The 12,464-nt window shown below is 37.2% G+C and overlaps 1 protein-coding gene across 4 annotated transcripts in view; it reads left to right on the top strand.

Annotated features, from left to right (window-relative positions):
• Positions 1-12,464, top strand: part of SNX7 (sorting nexin 7) — a 124,770-nt gene that overhangs the window by 12,873 nt on the left and 99,433 nt on the right. The gene's annotated exons all lie outside the window — the stretch shown is intronic.

The following is a 12,464-nucleotide window of genomic DNA, read 5'->3' as shown; positions in this document are numbered from 1 at the left end:
CAAATCTGTTGGCACCATTTCCCAATGGTATTTGCTCACTTTGTGTCTCTGTGTCACATTTTGGAAATTCTTGCAACATTTCAGTTTTTAGCTATTATTATATTTGTTAATGGTGACTGTGATCGGTGATGTTTGATGTTGTTATTGTCATTTTTTGTGGGGTGCCACCAACTGCAACCATATGAGACGGCAAACTTAATACATAAATGTTGTGTGTGTTCTGGCTCCTCCACTGACGAGTCATTACCCTGTTGCTGTCCCTCTCCTTGAGCTTCCCTATTTCCTGAGGCACAACAATATTGAAATTAGGCCAATTAATAACCCTACAGTAGCCTCTAAGTGTTCAAGTGAAAGGAAGAGGCACATGTCTCTCGCTTTAAATGAAAAGCTAGAAATGATTAAGCTTAGTGAGGAAGGCATGTTGAAAGTCGAGATATTCCAAAAGCTTTGCCTCTTGCACCAAATGGCCAAGTTGTGAATGCAAAGGAAAAGTTCTTGGAGGAAATAAAAAGTGCTACTCCAGTGATCACACTAATGATAAGAAAATGAAACATCTTTATTACTCATATGGAGAAAGTTTCAGTGGTCTGGACAGAAGATCAAACCAGCCACAATATTTCCTTAAGCCAAATCCTAATCCAGAGCAAAGCTTTAACGCTCTTCAACTCTGTGAAGACTGAGAGAGATGAGGAAGCTACAGAAGAAAAGTTTGAAGCCAGCAGAGATAAGTTCATGAGGTTTAAGGAAATAACCCATCTCCATAACATCAAAGTCAAGGTGAAGCAACAAGTGCTGATGTAGAAGCTGCAGCAAAGTATCCAGAAAGTCTAGTAAAGATAATTAATGAAGGTGGCTATATTAAACAACATATTTTCAATGTAGAACAAACAAGTTTCTATTGGAAGAAGATGCCATGTACAACTTTCATAGCTATAGACAGGAGAAGTCAATGCCAGGCTTTACAGCTTCAAAAGACAGGCTGACTCTTGTTAGGGGCTAGTGCTGCTGGTGACTTTAAGTTGAAGCCAGTGCTCATTGACTATTCTGAAAATCCTAGAGCCCTTAAGAATTATAAATCTACTCTGTGCTCGATAAATGGAACAATAAAGCCTGGATGATAGCACATCTGTTTACAACCTGGTTTACAGAATATTTTAAGTCTACTGTTGAGACCTCCTGCTCAGGAAAAAAAAAAAAAAGAGTCTTTTCAAAATATCGCTGCTCATTGACAATGCACCTGGTCACCCAAGATCTCTGATGGAGATGGACAATGAGATTAATATTTTCACGCCTGTTAACACAACATCCATTCCGCAGCCCATGGATCAAGGAGTAATTTCAACTCCTTAAGTCTTACCATTTAAGAAATATGATTCATAAGGCCATAGCTGCCATAGTGATTTTTCTGATGGATCTGATGGCAAAGTAAATTGAAAACCTTCTGGGAACGATTCACCATTCTAGATGCCATTAAGAACACTGTATTCATGGGAAGAGGTCATGATATCAACATGAGCAGGAGTTTGGAAGAAGCAGATTCCAGCCCTCCTGGATGACTGGGAGGGGCTCAGGACTTCAGTGGAGGAAGTAACTGCAGGTGTGGTGGAAATAGCAAGAGAACTAGAAGTGAAGCCTGAATATGTGACTGAATGGCTGCAATCTCATGATAAAACTTTCACAGATGAGGAGCTGCTTCTTATGGAAGAGCAAAGAAAGTGGTTTCTTGAGATGGAAACTACTCCTGCTGAAGATGCTGCGAAGATTGTTGAAATGATAGCAAAGTATTCAGGATATGACTCAACTTAGTAAATAAAGCAGCAGCAGGGTTTGAGAAGACTGACTCCCATTTCAAAAGAAGTTCTACTGTGGGTAAAATGCTATCAAACAGCATCCCATGCTAAGAAGAAATCGCTCATGAAAGGAAGATCCAGTTGATGAGGCAAACTTCACTGTTGTCTCATTTTATGAAATTGCTGCAGCCACCCCAACCTTCAGCAGCCACCCTGATAGGTCAGCAGCCATCAACATCAAGGCAAGGCTCTCCACCATCAAAAAGATTATAATTCACTAAAAGCTCTGATGATGGTTAACATTTTTTAGCAAGGAAGGGTTTTGTAATTAAAGTATGTACTGTACATTTTCTAGACATAATGCTATTGCACACTTAATAAACTACAGTTTCGTGTAAACATAGCTTTTATATGCTCTGGGAACCACAAAATTCATTTGACTCACTTTATTGCAATATTCCCTTTATTGTGGTTGCCTGGAACCGAAACCTCAATATCTCTGAAGTGTGCCTGTGTGTGTATAGCTCCCCGTTTGAGTAATTCATGATAAATAGTATTAATCATGTTATTTCAGGGGATAAGAGTATTCTTGGTACAGGTGTTTTAACTGTCTACTAGTTTTCTTGATACATTATAAGCATAGATTAAGTCTCTTCAGGAATGCCCTTAAGGTTGTTGGTGTGGCTAGGTAACAAGGCAACTCAGCCTTTTCTCTGGAAACTATTTATAAAGATGGAGCTTTGGTGTAGGGGAGTAGTTTTAATTTAGTGTATGCCAGAATCTGTCCTGGTCATGCCTGTGAAGTGTACAGTCAATTGGTAATGCTGTACCTTTTTTTTTTTTATTATTACATTCCTGAGTTGAATCTGCAGTGTTGTCTGCCCATAAGACATATTTTCAACTTCTTCAAGGAATTCTGGTTAGAATAATTCTTTTCCTGGCTTGCTCCACTTCTGCTTAGTCATCACTGAATCTATAATAGGTAGTTGGCTGATACTGTGTTTAGTATGTTATCCAGTACCCCAGACTTATTTTAAGACAAGTTTAGGAGACCTTTGTCATTTGTGGATTTAACATTAGTGGCTTTAAATGGCTTCAGCATGCAGTAATATGACATATTGGTAAGGCACACATACAGGTACACCAGTGGTTTGGAGGACACACGTAGTGAGGGAGCCTCACCTTTCAGCCTTAACATCTTACGTGTTATTTATTTGTCCTTGCTTATATATGCAGTATTCTTTATGAGGTGAGTAAAGACAGTAAGTTTGTGTGTGTGTGTGTGTGTGTGTGTGTGTGTGTGTGTGTGTCTGAGTGTAAAGAATATACCTTATTTTATTTGGACACACCTTTTATAACTTTTTAAATGAATTTTATTATGGAGTATTTTCATGCATGCAAAAATATATACAGCTCTTCTTCATTTACGTTGGTGTTTCATCCTGGCAAACCCATCGTAAATTGAAAGTAGTATAAGTTAAAAATGTATTTAATACACCTAACCTACCAAACATCATAGCTAGCCTACCTTACCTTAAACATGCTCAGAATATTTACATTAGCCTACAGTTGGGCAAAATCATCTAACACAAAGCCTATTTTATAATAAAGTGGTGAATATCTCATTGACCTGAGATAATAAATTTGTAGAATACTGTCCTGAAAGTGAAAAACAGATTGGTTGTATGGGTACAGCATGGTTGTAAGTATATTGACTATTTACCTTTGTGATGATATGGCTAACTGGGACGCTGCTGTCCAGCAACCTGAGAGTATCATACTGCACACATATCACTAATTGCTAAATTTGTAGTAAGGTTTACATAAGATAATTCATATAAAACTTTCAAGCAAGTGATGTGTATAACACATTGATTCATATTTTTTAATCCTCTCCTTAATCTTCTATGATCTAAGGTGAGATATGACCTCTCTGACCTACTAGAAACTCTTTTACTGAGTACACTACATTTTGGGGGAGGTGGACTGATAACAAATAACATCATTTGTTATGTCAAATAAAATGATTTGAAAAATTTCTATGGTTAGAATATAGCTTTGTAGTGCACAAAACCTGAGGAAGTCCAAGTACATTCAAGGCAACACTGTTAGAAAATAGAAATGCTAGAAACAGAAAAATGGATAAATAAATTATGGTATATGCATACAAGGGTATATATACTACATAGCCCTGGAAATTATGTCAAACAAGATTAGAGTGTTGTATGCCCCTTTATAGAACACGACACAGGCTGGCTTTTCCCCCAATCACATTTTCAACAATGTTCCACAGAAGGCCTTTCTGATTTTTTATTATTATTATAAGCAGGCAGATTGGAAGGAGCTGTAAACCAAAACACAGCTGGTAAGTCTAAATTTAGGCCCATCAGGATGAGTGTCCCTCATAACACAGTTTCTCAAACTCCTTCCACTTTAAGTTGCTTTTTTACCAGATGTCTCTTGGTGTGCGTGTTTCTTGCGCATCAGCAAATTTTATTTGCATGGCCTTTTCATGCCATGATTCTGATTTATCACACTTCTCACATTGATTTTTTTCCCTCTACTTGTAAAAAGAAAATAGCTGTTTGTGCACAGATGGTGGATAGGATTTAGTATTATCAGAGTAATTCATGTTATATTTATGAGATGTTCCCAAGTAGCCTTTTACTGAGAGATAGGAAGGACAACTCTTAGGAAGGTCATATCTAACCTTTTAACCTGTTTCTTTAGTATTTATCTCCTGAGTATTCAGATATTGGCAAGCCATTGTTTATTTTAAATTTCAGCTATATATTTTATTTATTTCAGTAGTAGAACTTTGAAACCATCTGAGAGCATTAAAGGAGAGAGGCAAAAACGTTTCTCAGAAATTATTGGAGTTGCTTGCTAACTTGTAAGAAAATGAGTGAATGGAGCAAGGATGAAATACTGTAATCATCACTCCTTCCTTCTTTTCTACCCTTGCTTCCTTCCTTAGATCTTTATTGTGTACTACTCTATGTATAGAAATGCTGTCAGTTTGCTAGGCTGCCATAACAGAGTACATAGATTAGGTATCTGAAATAAGAGACGTTTATTTTTTTCACAGTTCTGGAACCTAGAAGTCTGGAATCAAGGTGTCAAGGGGGTTGGTTCCTTCTGAGGGCAATGAGGGAAGGATCTGTTCCAGGCCTCTCAACCTGACTTGTAGATGGCTGTTTTCTCCTTGCGTTCCTTAACATTGTCTTCCCTCTGTACATGTCTCTGTGTCCAAATTTGTCCCTCTTATAAAGACACTGGTTATATTGCATCAGGACCCACCCCAATGACCACATTTTGACTTGATCTCCCCTATGAAGACCCTGTCTCCAAATAAGGTCACATTCTGAGGTATGGGGTGTTAGGTCAATTTTGGAAGGACACAATTTAACCTATAACCAATGCTTATAATAAACCAAAAGTAAGGGGTGCCTGGGTGGCTCAGTGAGTTAAGCGTCCATATCTTGGTTTCAGCTCATGATCTCACAGTTCATGGGTTGGAAACCCTGTCGGGCTCTTTGCTGGCAGTGCAGAACCTGCTTGGGATTCTCTCTTTCCTCTCTATGCCTCTTCCCCCACTCACGGGCATGCACTCACGCTCTCTCTCTCTTTCTCTGAAAAATAAATTAAAAAAAAAAAAAAGTAACAACAAGGAAAACTTAGTTGGTAAGTGATTGTGTCAATACATTTCAATATCATGTTAACACAATTCTAACTAATGTCTGTTTATTTCAGTAAAGTCATTTAAGTGGTTTCTCTTTAGATGGATGTGTTGGTTTGGAGTAAAGGTAAAAGACAGTGACTTCTTGCAATAATTTGGCTTCACTATTATACATGTTCACATCTCACCCTGAAATCATCCCAAGATTTTTGGGGTATGTGTGCATGCACGTGTGTGTTTTCACTATGCTAGCTGTAAGAAAGATATTCAATGTTATTTAAGAAGTAGAGAATTACCACACAGATAAGTTCCCTTCTGCTTTTATCTCTTGAGGAAAGAAAATGAAATTATGTACTTTCATTGTCCAAAACATCATAAGATAATAATCTATCTAAATGCTAAGAATAAATGAATGCATAAATAAAGTTTGGGGGTGGGGGTGGGGAGAGAGAAAGAGATAGCTAACAGGAGAAAGGAGCCCACATTATTGTGGGGGCGAGACCTTTGTTTATAAAGAACAAATTTTAATGATCCATTTCCCCTGAAAAGCATCCACTACAAAAGGTTAAGTGGAGGGCTTTTTTGGTTAATTGCTTCTTTGGATCTTCTCAAACACTTATTTTCTTCTCTTATTCCTGTCCAAATGTAAATCTTTTAAGTATTGTCATTATATTTTCTTAACTTTTTTTTTTGAAGTGAATATAAAACTCTTCAGATAGTCAGTTTTATTGAGGTTTTAAGAATGTTCTTGAGTGATTCATAGTAATTTAAATCCTTCTACTGAAATCTTGGATGTTGCTAAATTTCAGCCTGTAATTTTCTTCCTCTGCTCGATATTGAAGCATATTTTTGACACCACACTATGCTCACTGGAATTGTGAGCCTTTGGAAATTCATGCAGATCTTTCCCACTCTACAAAAGGATGCATTTTAAGCAGAAAGAAATAGAATGCTAAATTATGTAGTAGGTATAAGAAATGGGTTGTGGTGAGTTAAGAGGGTGATTACAAAGAATACCAAAGCACACAGTTGTGTGCAGTGTCAGGGAAATTTAAAGTACGTTTGCTCATCAAATTAAAATTTGTCAGCTTTAAAAGCTACTACAGCCTTTACCCCCACCCCCACACCCCACTATCTCAAAGTAGAGCATTCTTGTGAAACCTTTTGTAAGCGAAAATGATATAAAGCAAAGGAGCAATTTCCATTAATCTATTATGGAGAAAGTTTTTGAGCATTCCAAGACCCAAAAAACAACCTCTCTTAGGCTTTTCCGAAAGCTTAGGATACATTTTGCTAAAGGATGCACAAAATAAATTGGGATAAAGCACAGATGCACATAGGCACAGTTCAAGTCATGGAGTTTGATGCCACAATGCTGAGTGTAGTTCCTGGGGAAGGAGCTTGGTGGCGCCACCCTCACTGCTTGGGATGTACACTACCTCTATGAGGGCTTGCTGCAGAACAGTTACTGAACACTATTTTCCCCTTTTTCCATGTGAGCGAAAATCCTCTTTGGATTGCAAAAACGTGTACTTAAGTAATGAAGTGGCTATACTGTATTCGATATATACTGTATATAGAGAGTTTTGTGCATGCTGATGGCACATTTATTTGGAACCTCTAAATTATGTTTTTAAAGGCTGTTTAGTGTTCCATTGTGTTAGCATTCCATAATTTATTTTGATAAGTCCAATGTGATCCCAGACATTTTAAATTTCCTATTTAATTATGCAGCATTGATGAGTTAAGAAGTCAAATATACTCCGAGTTTTTTTTGCCCAATGGCCATAGACAACTGTTTTAACTTATTCCAGTAGTTCCTACTGTCTTTGAACATATTTTGCACAGTGTTGACACTAGCAATTTTGATATCTTTCTCCATGTATGTTTATTTTAGAATATTTGGAAATATAGAAACTCATAGAAAAATATTAACCTCAACAGCAATTCCAACACCTGAAATAACTTCTGCTAACTTTTTTGGTATAGCTTGTAACTTTGTGCTATCTCTCTTTCTCTCCCTCTCTCTCACTCTCTCACTTTCTGTTTCTCCTATCCTCTCTGTCACACACAAATAAACACACATATACACATAAGAATCTAACTGTACACAAATTTTATGTTATTTTCTTTTAATAACATACTATGAACCTTTTTCCAGCAACTATATTCTAAGTTACTTCTAAAACATTACTTTTAATCACTTTATTGTATTCTATCACATGGATAGACTTTATGGTAGCCTATCATAGAGATATACCATAATTTATTTTGCTAAACTTTTGTTGCAAAACATTTATTGTCTCTATGTTTTTCTGTGTCTGATTAACCCACTTATTGTCTTAGTTGTCTTCTATTCCTTGGGCTAAGTCATACCTCAATGTTTTTCCTTTCACAAATCATTTTGTAATCACAATAACCTGAACTTTTTTTTTTAATTTTTCAATGCGTATTTATTTTTGAAAGAGAGAGAGAGGGAGAGAGAAACAGAGTGCAAGCTTAGGAGGGACAGAGAGAGGGAGACACAGAATCCCAAGCAGGCTCTGAGCTCCAAGCTGTCAGCACAGATCCCGATGTGGGTCTGGAACCCATGAACTGTGAGATTGTGACCTGAGCCAAAGTCCAACGCTTAACCAGCTGAGCCACCCAAGTGCCCCTAATCTGAACGTTCTTAATTTGAGCAACTGTTGTTCTTATCTCTTCACCTGGTGTGTCTTACCCTAATATCTCCTGTATTATTGCATTGAGGGGTTAACCAAATGCTGTATTGTAGTTCACATAACTAACTTTTTGTGTGGAAAGAGCCTTGAGAACAGGGCTCTGGATGTAACTGATGCTTCCAAAGGATTTAAGTTGATTTGTTTTGAGGGGAAAAATAAGTCCATATTATGATTTCAATCTTTTTTCATTCCTAGTACTGCAAGAAAGTTCCTTTTCTTAAAATGTCAGGATCTGCTACAATTTCCTATATTAATGCATTTAGAAGTTGTATTATTTTAGCCTTTGAGGTGGGAGAGATTTTGCAGATTTTTAGCTCCATCTCCTCAATTTAACCTTGAAAGACTGAATTAATTGTTCAAAGTTACCTGTTTAGTCAGTGTCAGAGAAAGAACTAGAACCTAGTTTTTGGCCTCCTTTGTAATGTAATGTAATGTAATGTAGTTTTGTTTTGTTTTGTTTTGTTTTGTTTTTCCGGCTAGGACTGGCCAACTCTGTTGCTAAGTTTGATGGACTTGATTGCAGAATTCATCTCTACGTGTGTTGGTTAACTTTAGTCTGTTCATAACATAACAAAAGACAAAATTTTTGATCCTGAAATCTGGATTCTTAATTTTGGAGACTAAGAGTTGTATTTAAAAGAGAAAGTATAGAGTTGGAAACATCATTATATACTACTGAAGAAATAACTCAGATGTCATATTGATACTGTTAGTTTTATCTTTACATATGAAAAGATGTATTTAACATTTACTGCATATTATCCTTTGGTTTCATTTAAAATTTTTTGTTAAAAAAATAACATCCAGCCTTCCCTTCCCTTTCTTTAAAAATGATGCCTGAGGATGGGGCACCTGGGTGGCTCAGTTGGTTAAACTTCCAACTTCAGCTCAGGTCATGATCTCACAGCTTGCGAGTTCGAGCCCTGCGTCGGGCTCTGTGCTGACAGCTCAGAGCCTGGAACCTGCTTTGGATTCTGTGTCTCCTTCTCTCTCTGCCCCTCCCCCAGCTCATACTCTGTCTCTCTCTCTCTCTCTCTCAAAAATAAATAAACATTAAAAAAAAATGATGCCTCAGGAGACAACCAGCATGTCCAAGGAAGTAGCCAGTAGGATTGGGGCTGACAAGGGATCCAGTGTGGTTGTGAGTGAATATAGGCTGCCTTGGCTTATGTGGTCAGGTCTGAGAAGACAGCTGGCCTGGATAGGAGATTAGTTACAGGTAGGAAGATTGAGCATATAAGTAAATATCTTCAGGATAATGGGAGCCAGGCTTCTCTCTGCTGGAGAAGAGTTACAAATATGGAAAGAGGGGAGGCTGGAAAAGTCAAATGGTGTCAAATTGTAATTGGAGGTATCAGTGTGAACTCATAGGATTTAATATCTATTTATATTTCTATCGATCTGTATATATCTACATCCAGATGTGTATCTGCGTGTGTGTGTGTGTGTGTGTGTGTGTGTTATACATACATTTCCTATCATTCATATCTTGGTTTCCAAATTCCAATTTCCTCTAAAAGGAACCAGAGCTCCTTGGAGAAATATCTGATTCTATAACTGGGTCAGGGAAAATATAAGGTAAACCTGAAACATCTTATTTTGCCAAGTTATGTTATATAAAGTGCTCTGGAATAATGAAGACATATCAAAAACACAGAGGTGCCAGCATTAAGGAGCTCCCACTAGGCAGGTTTGGATACTTACAACATCAAAATAAATTACAGTATTTATGGATTACAACCCATTGAGTAACATAGGAATTGTGAGTCTATACTCACATAATTAAGTAAATAAATACTCTTTATTCTCCTTAGTAGGAAACCTGATAATGTCAAAATTGAAAAAAAAAAAGCAATACGTATATTATTTTCAAATGAGGAATGTAACAAGGAAAAAGAACAGCAAATAGAGTTCTGCATTTGCTTCTGAGAAGCATGACATGGGAATAGCAATTCTGGAGAAGAGGAAGCTGCTTTTTAATTTTTAATTTGTCTTGTTTTATTTTAAACTCTGTAGAATTATTTGACTTTTAAAGACTATAAATATACTTTTTTTATTTGAAATAATTTCCAACTGGGAGAAAAGTTGCAAGAATATCACAAAGAACCTAGATTTCCCAATTATTGCCATTTCATAACTTTCGCTTATCTGTCTGTATGCTAAGTTGAGTACATTGGAGACTTGCTGTTTCATTACTCCTAAATAGATCTGTGTGTATTTTTTTTTTTTAAATAGGGACACTCTCCTAATTACAGTATGCATATACAAATCAGGAAACCATACTGACACAATACCACATTCCCATCCACAGATCCTTTCACATTTCTCCAGTTGTCCCAATAACAGTTCAGAAAGAAAAAAAACAAAGGTTCTCCTCCTTTGGTACAGAATCCAGTTCAAGATCACATGTTGTGTTTAGCTATTATGTCTCTTTGGTCTTCAGTCTGGAATAGTTGCTCATCTTCCTTTTTTTCCATCATAGTAATTGCATTTTTGAAGCATTTTATAGGCAATGTCTCTTCCCCTCAAACATATACAGTATATATATTTTTTCTTCTGACCATAAGTATAACTATATCACCATTTTTAGTTAAATTCAAAATTAAGAACAATTTATTTTTATTCAAAGTCAAGGCCATAGAGTGAACTATGATTACATTTTAATTCTTGTACACCTTTTGTTTTCTTGAGAGTTCACCATTCATTATTCCTTCATTCATTCATTTTTTCTATCCCTTCCTTTCTACTTCTCTTGCATTCTTTCCATCTTGGCTTTCTTTGCACCCATCACAATTCATCACAATATCTAACATGGCATGCTTCCTGTCATGTTTAAACATATCAGGTACTCTGTCACCTGCCTTCCTTTCCTTTCCCTTCCTTCCTTCCTTCCTTCCTTCCTCCCTCCCTCCCTCCCTTCCTCCCTCCCTCCCTCCCTCCCTCCCTTCCTCCCTCCCTCCCTTCCTCCCTCCCTTCCTCCCTCCCTTCCTCCCTCCCTTCCTCCCTCCCTCCCTTCCTTCCTTCCTTCCTTCCTCCCTTCCTTCCTTCCTTCCTTCCTTCCTTCCTTCCTTCCTCCACTCCCTCCCATTCTCCCCCTCCCTCTCCTCTCCCCTCCCTTCCCTTCTCCTTCCTTCCTTCCTTCCTTCCTTCCTTCCTTCCTTCCCTCTCTTTTTTTTTCCTCCTTCCTTTGCTCACTCCCCTGTCTCTTTCTCTCTGTCCACCTCCCTTCCTGTCTCTCTTCCCTTATTCTTTTTCCCTGTTCATCTCCCTGCCTCCCTGGTGACTCTGTCTTCCTGACCCAGTCTGTATAGGTTGTTCTTTAGTTCTGCTGCAAAGCTGTCAACGTGGAACATAATTTCATGATCATCCAAAGAATTTCATGTAGTTCTCTTTTCTGTTGAATCTCCTGTTTTTAGATCCTATTTCCTCTTGTTATATGCCTTCATATAATTTTGGAAAATTAAAGAAGCTTCCAAAGAATAAATGGATGGGAAATCAGTTTTTGAAATCTTTTATATCTGAAATGACTTTAATCTACTTGTATACTTGAATGACAGTTTGTCTGGCTATATAGAGTTCTAGGTAGAAGATATTCTCCTCTCAAAATTTGGAAGATATTTTATTGTCATTTAGTGTCCCGTGTTACCATTGAGAAATCCATTCTGATTCCTGAGATTTCTGTTGTATTTTACCTGTTTATATTCTCTCTGGAAGCTAACCTGTATTATGCAATGTCATGGTAATTGCAGGAGCACTTCCGACCCCACCACTGCCCCCATTCATTTTGAGGAGGCAGGAAAAGCCCTATCAACCTGGAAACACTTCAGTTCAAAGCACATTTTCCTCTTCATTTTATGGAATTCGTTTTATTCAGGCACTACCTGCCTGGATCCCTTAATTTTTAAAAACACTTCCTTCTCCTTTCCATCTTTTTGTCCTTTTAATTCAACTTAGTTCTTGAGTTCTATCTTTCAAACTTCCTGTTGAGTTGTTATCCTATTATCATATTTCAATTTTCATGAGCCTCCTTTTTTATTGTCTTGCTGCTGTTTTCTGAATTTTTTAACAATATAACTCCTGTTTTTATTCATGAATTTGATATCATTCTTATCTCTGATGATTTCATCCATTTTTTTTAAGCATTCTGTTCTCTAACTGCTTCCTGTCTTCTGTTTGTGAATCTTTCTTTCATATCAGAGGCTTTTCGCATATTTAGATATTTCGTAGTTTCTACATCAGGTAATAAAAAGCGGAGTAGATATTCATCATGTACGG

This window comes from Panthera onca, chromosome C1 (genome assembly GCF_046562875.1).
Source record: "Panthera onca isolate mPanOnc1 chromosome C1, mPanOnc1 haplotype 2, whole genome shotgun sequence".
Taxonomy (NCBI): domain Eukaryota; kingdom Metazoa; phylum Chordata; class Mammalia; order Carnivora; family Felidae; genus Panthera; species Panthera onca.
The sequence above is the reverse complement of the archived record's forward strand: the minus strand, read 5'-3'. Positions and strand labels throughout refer to the sequence as shown.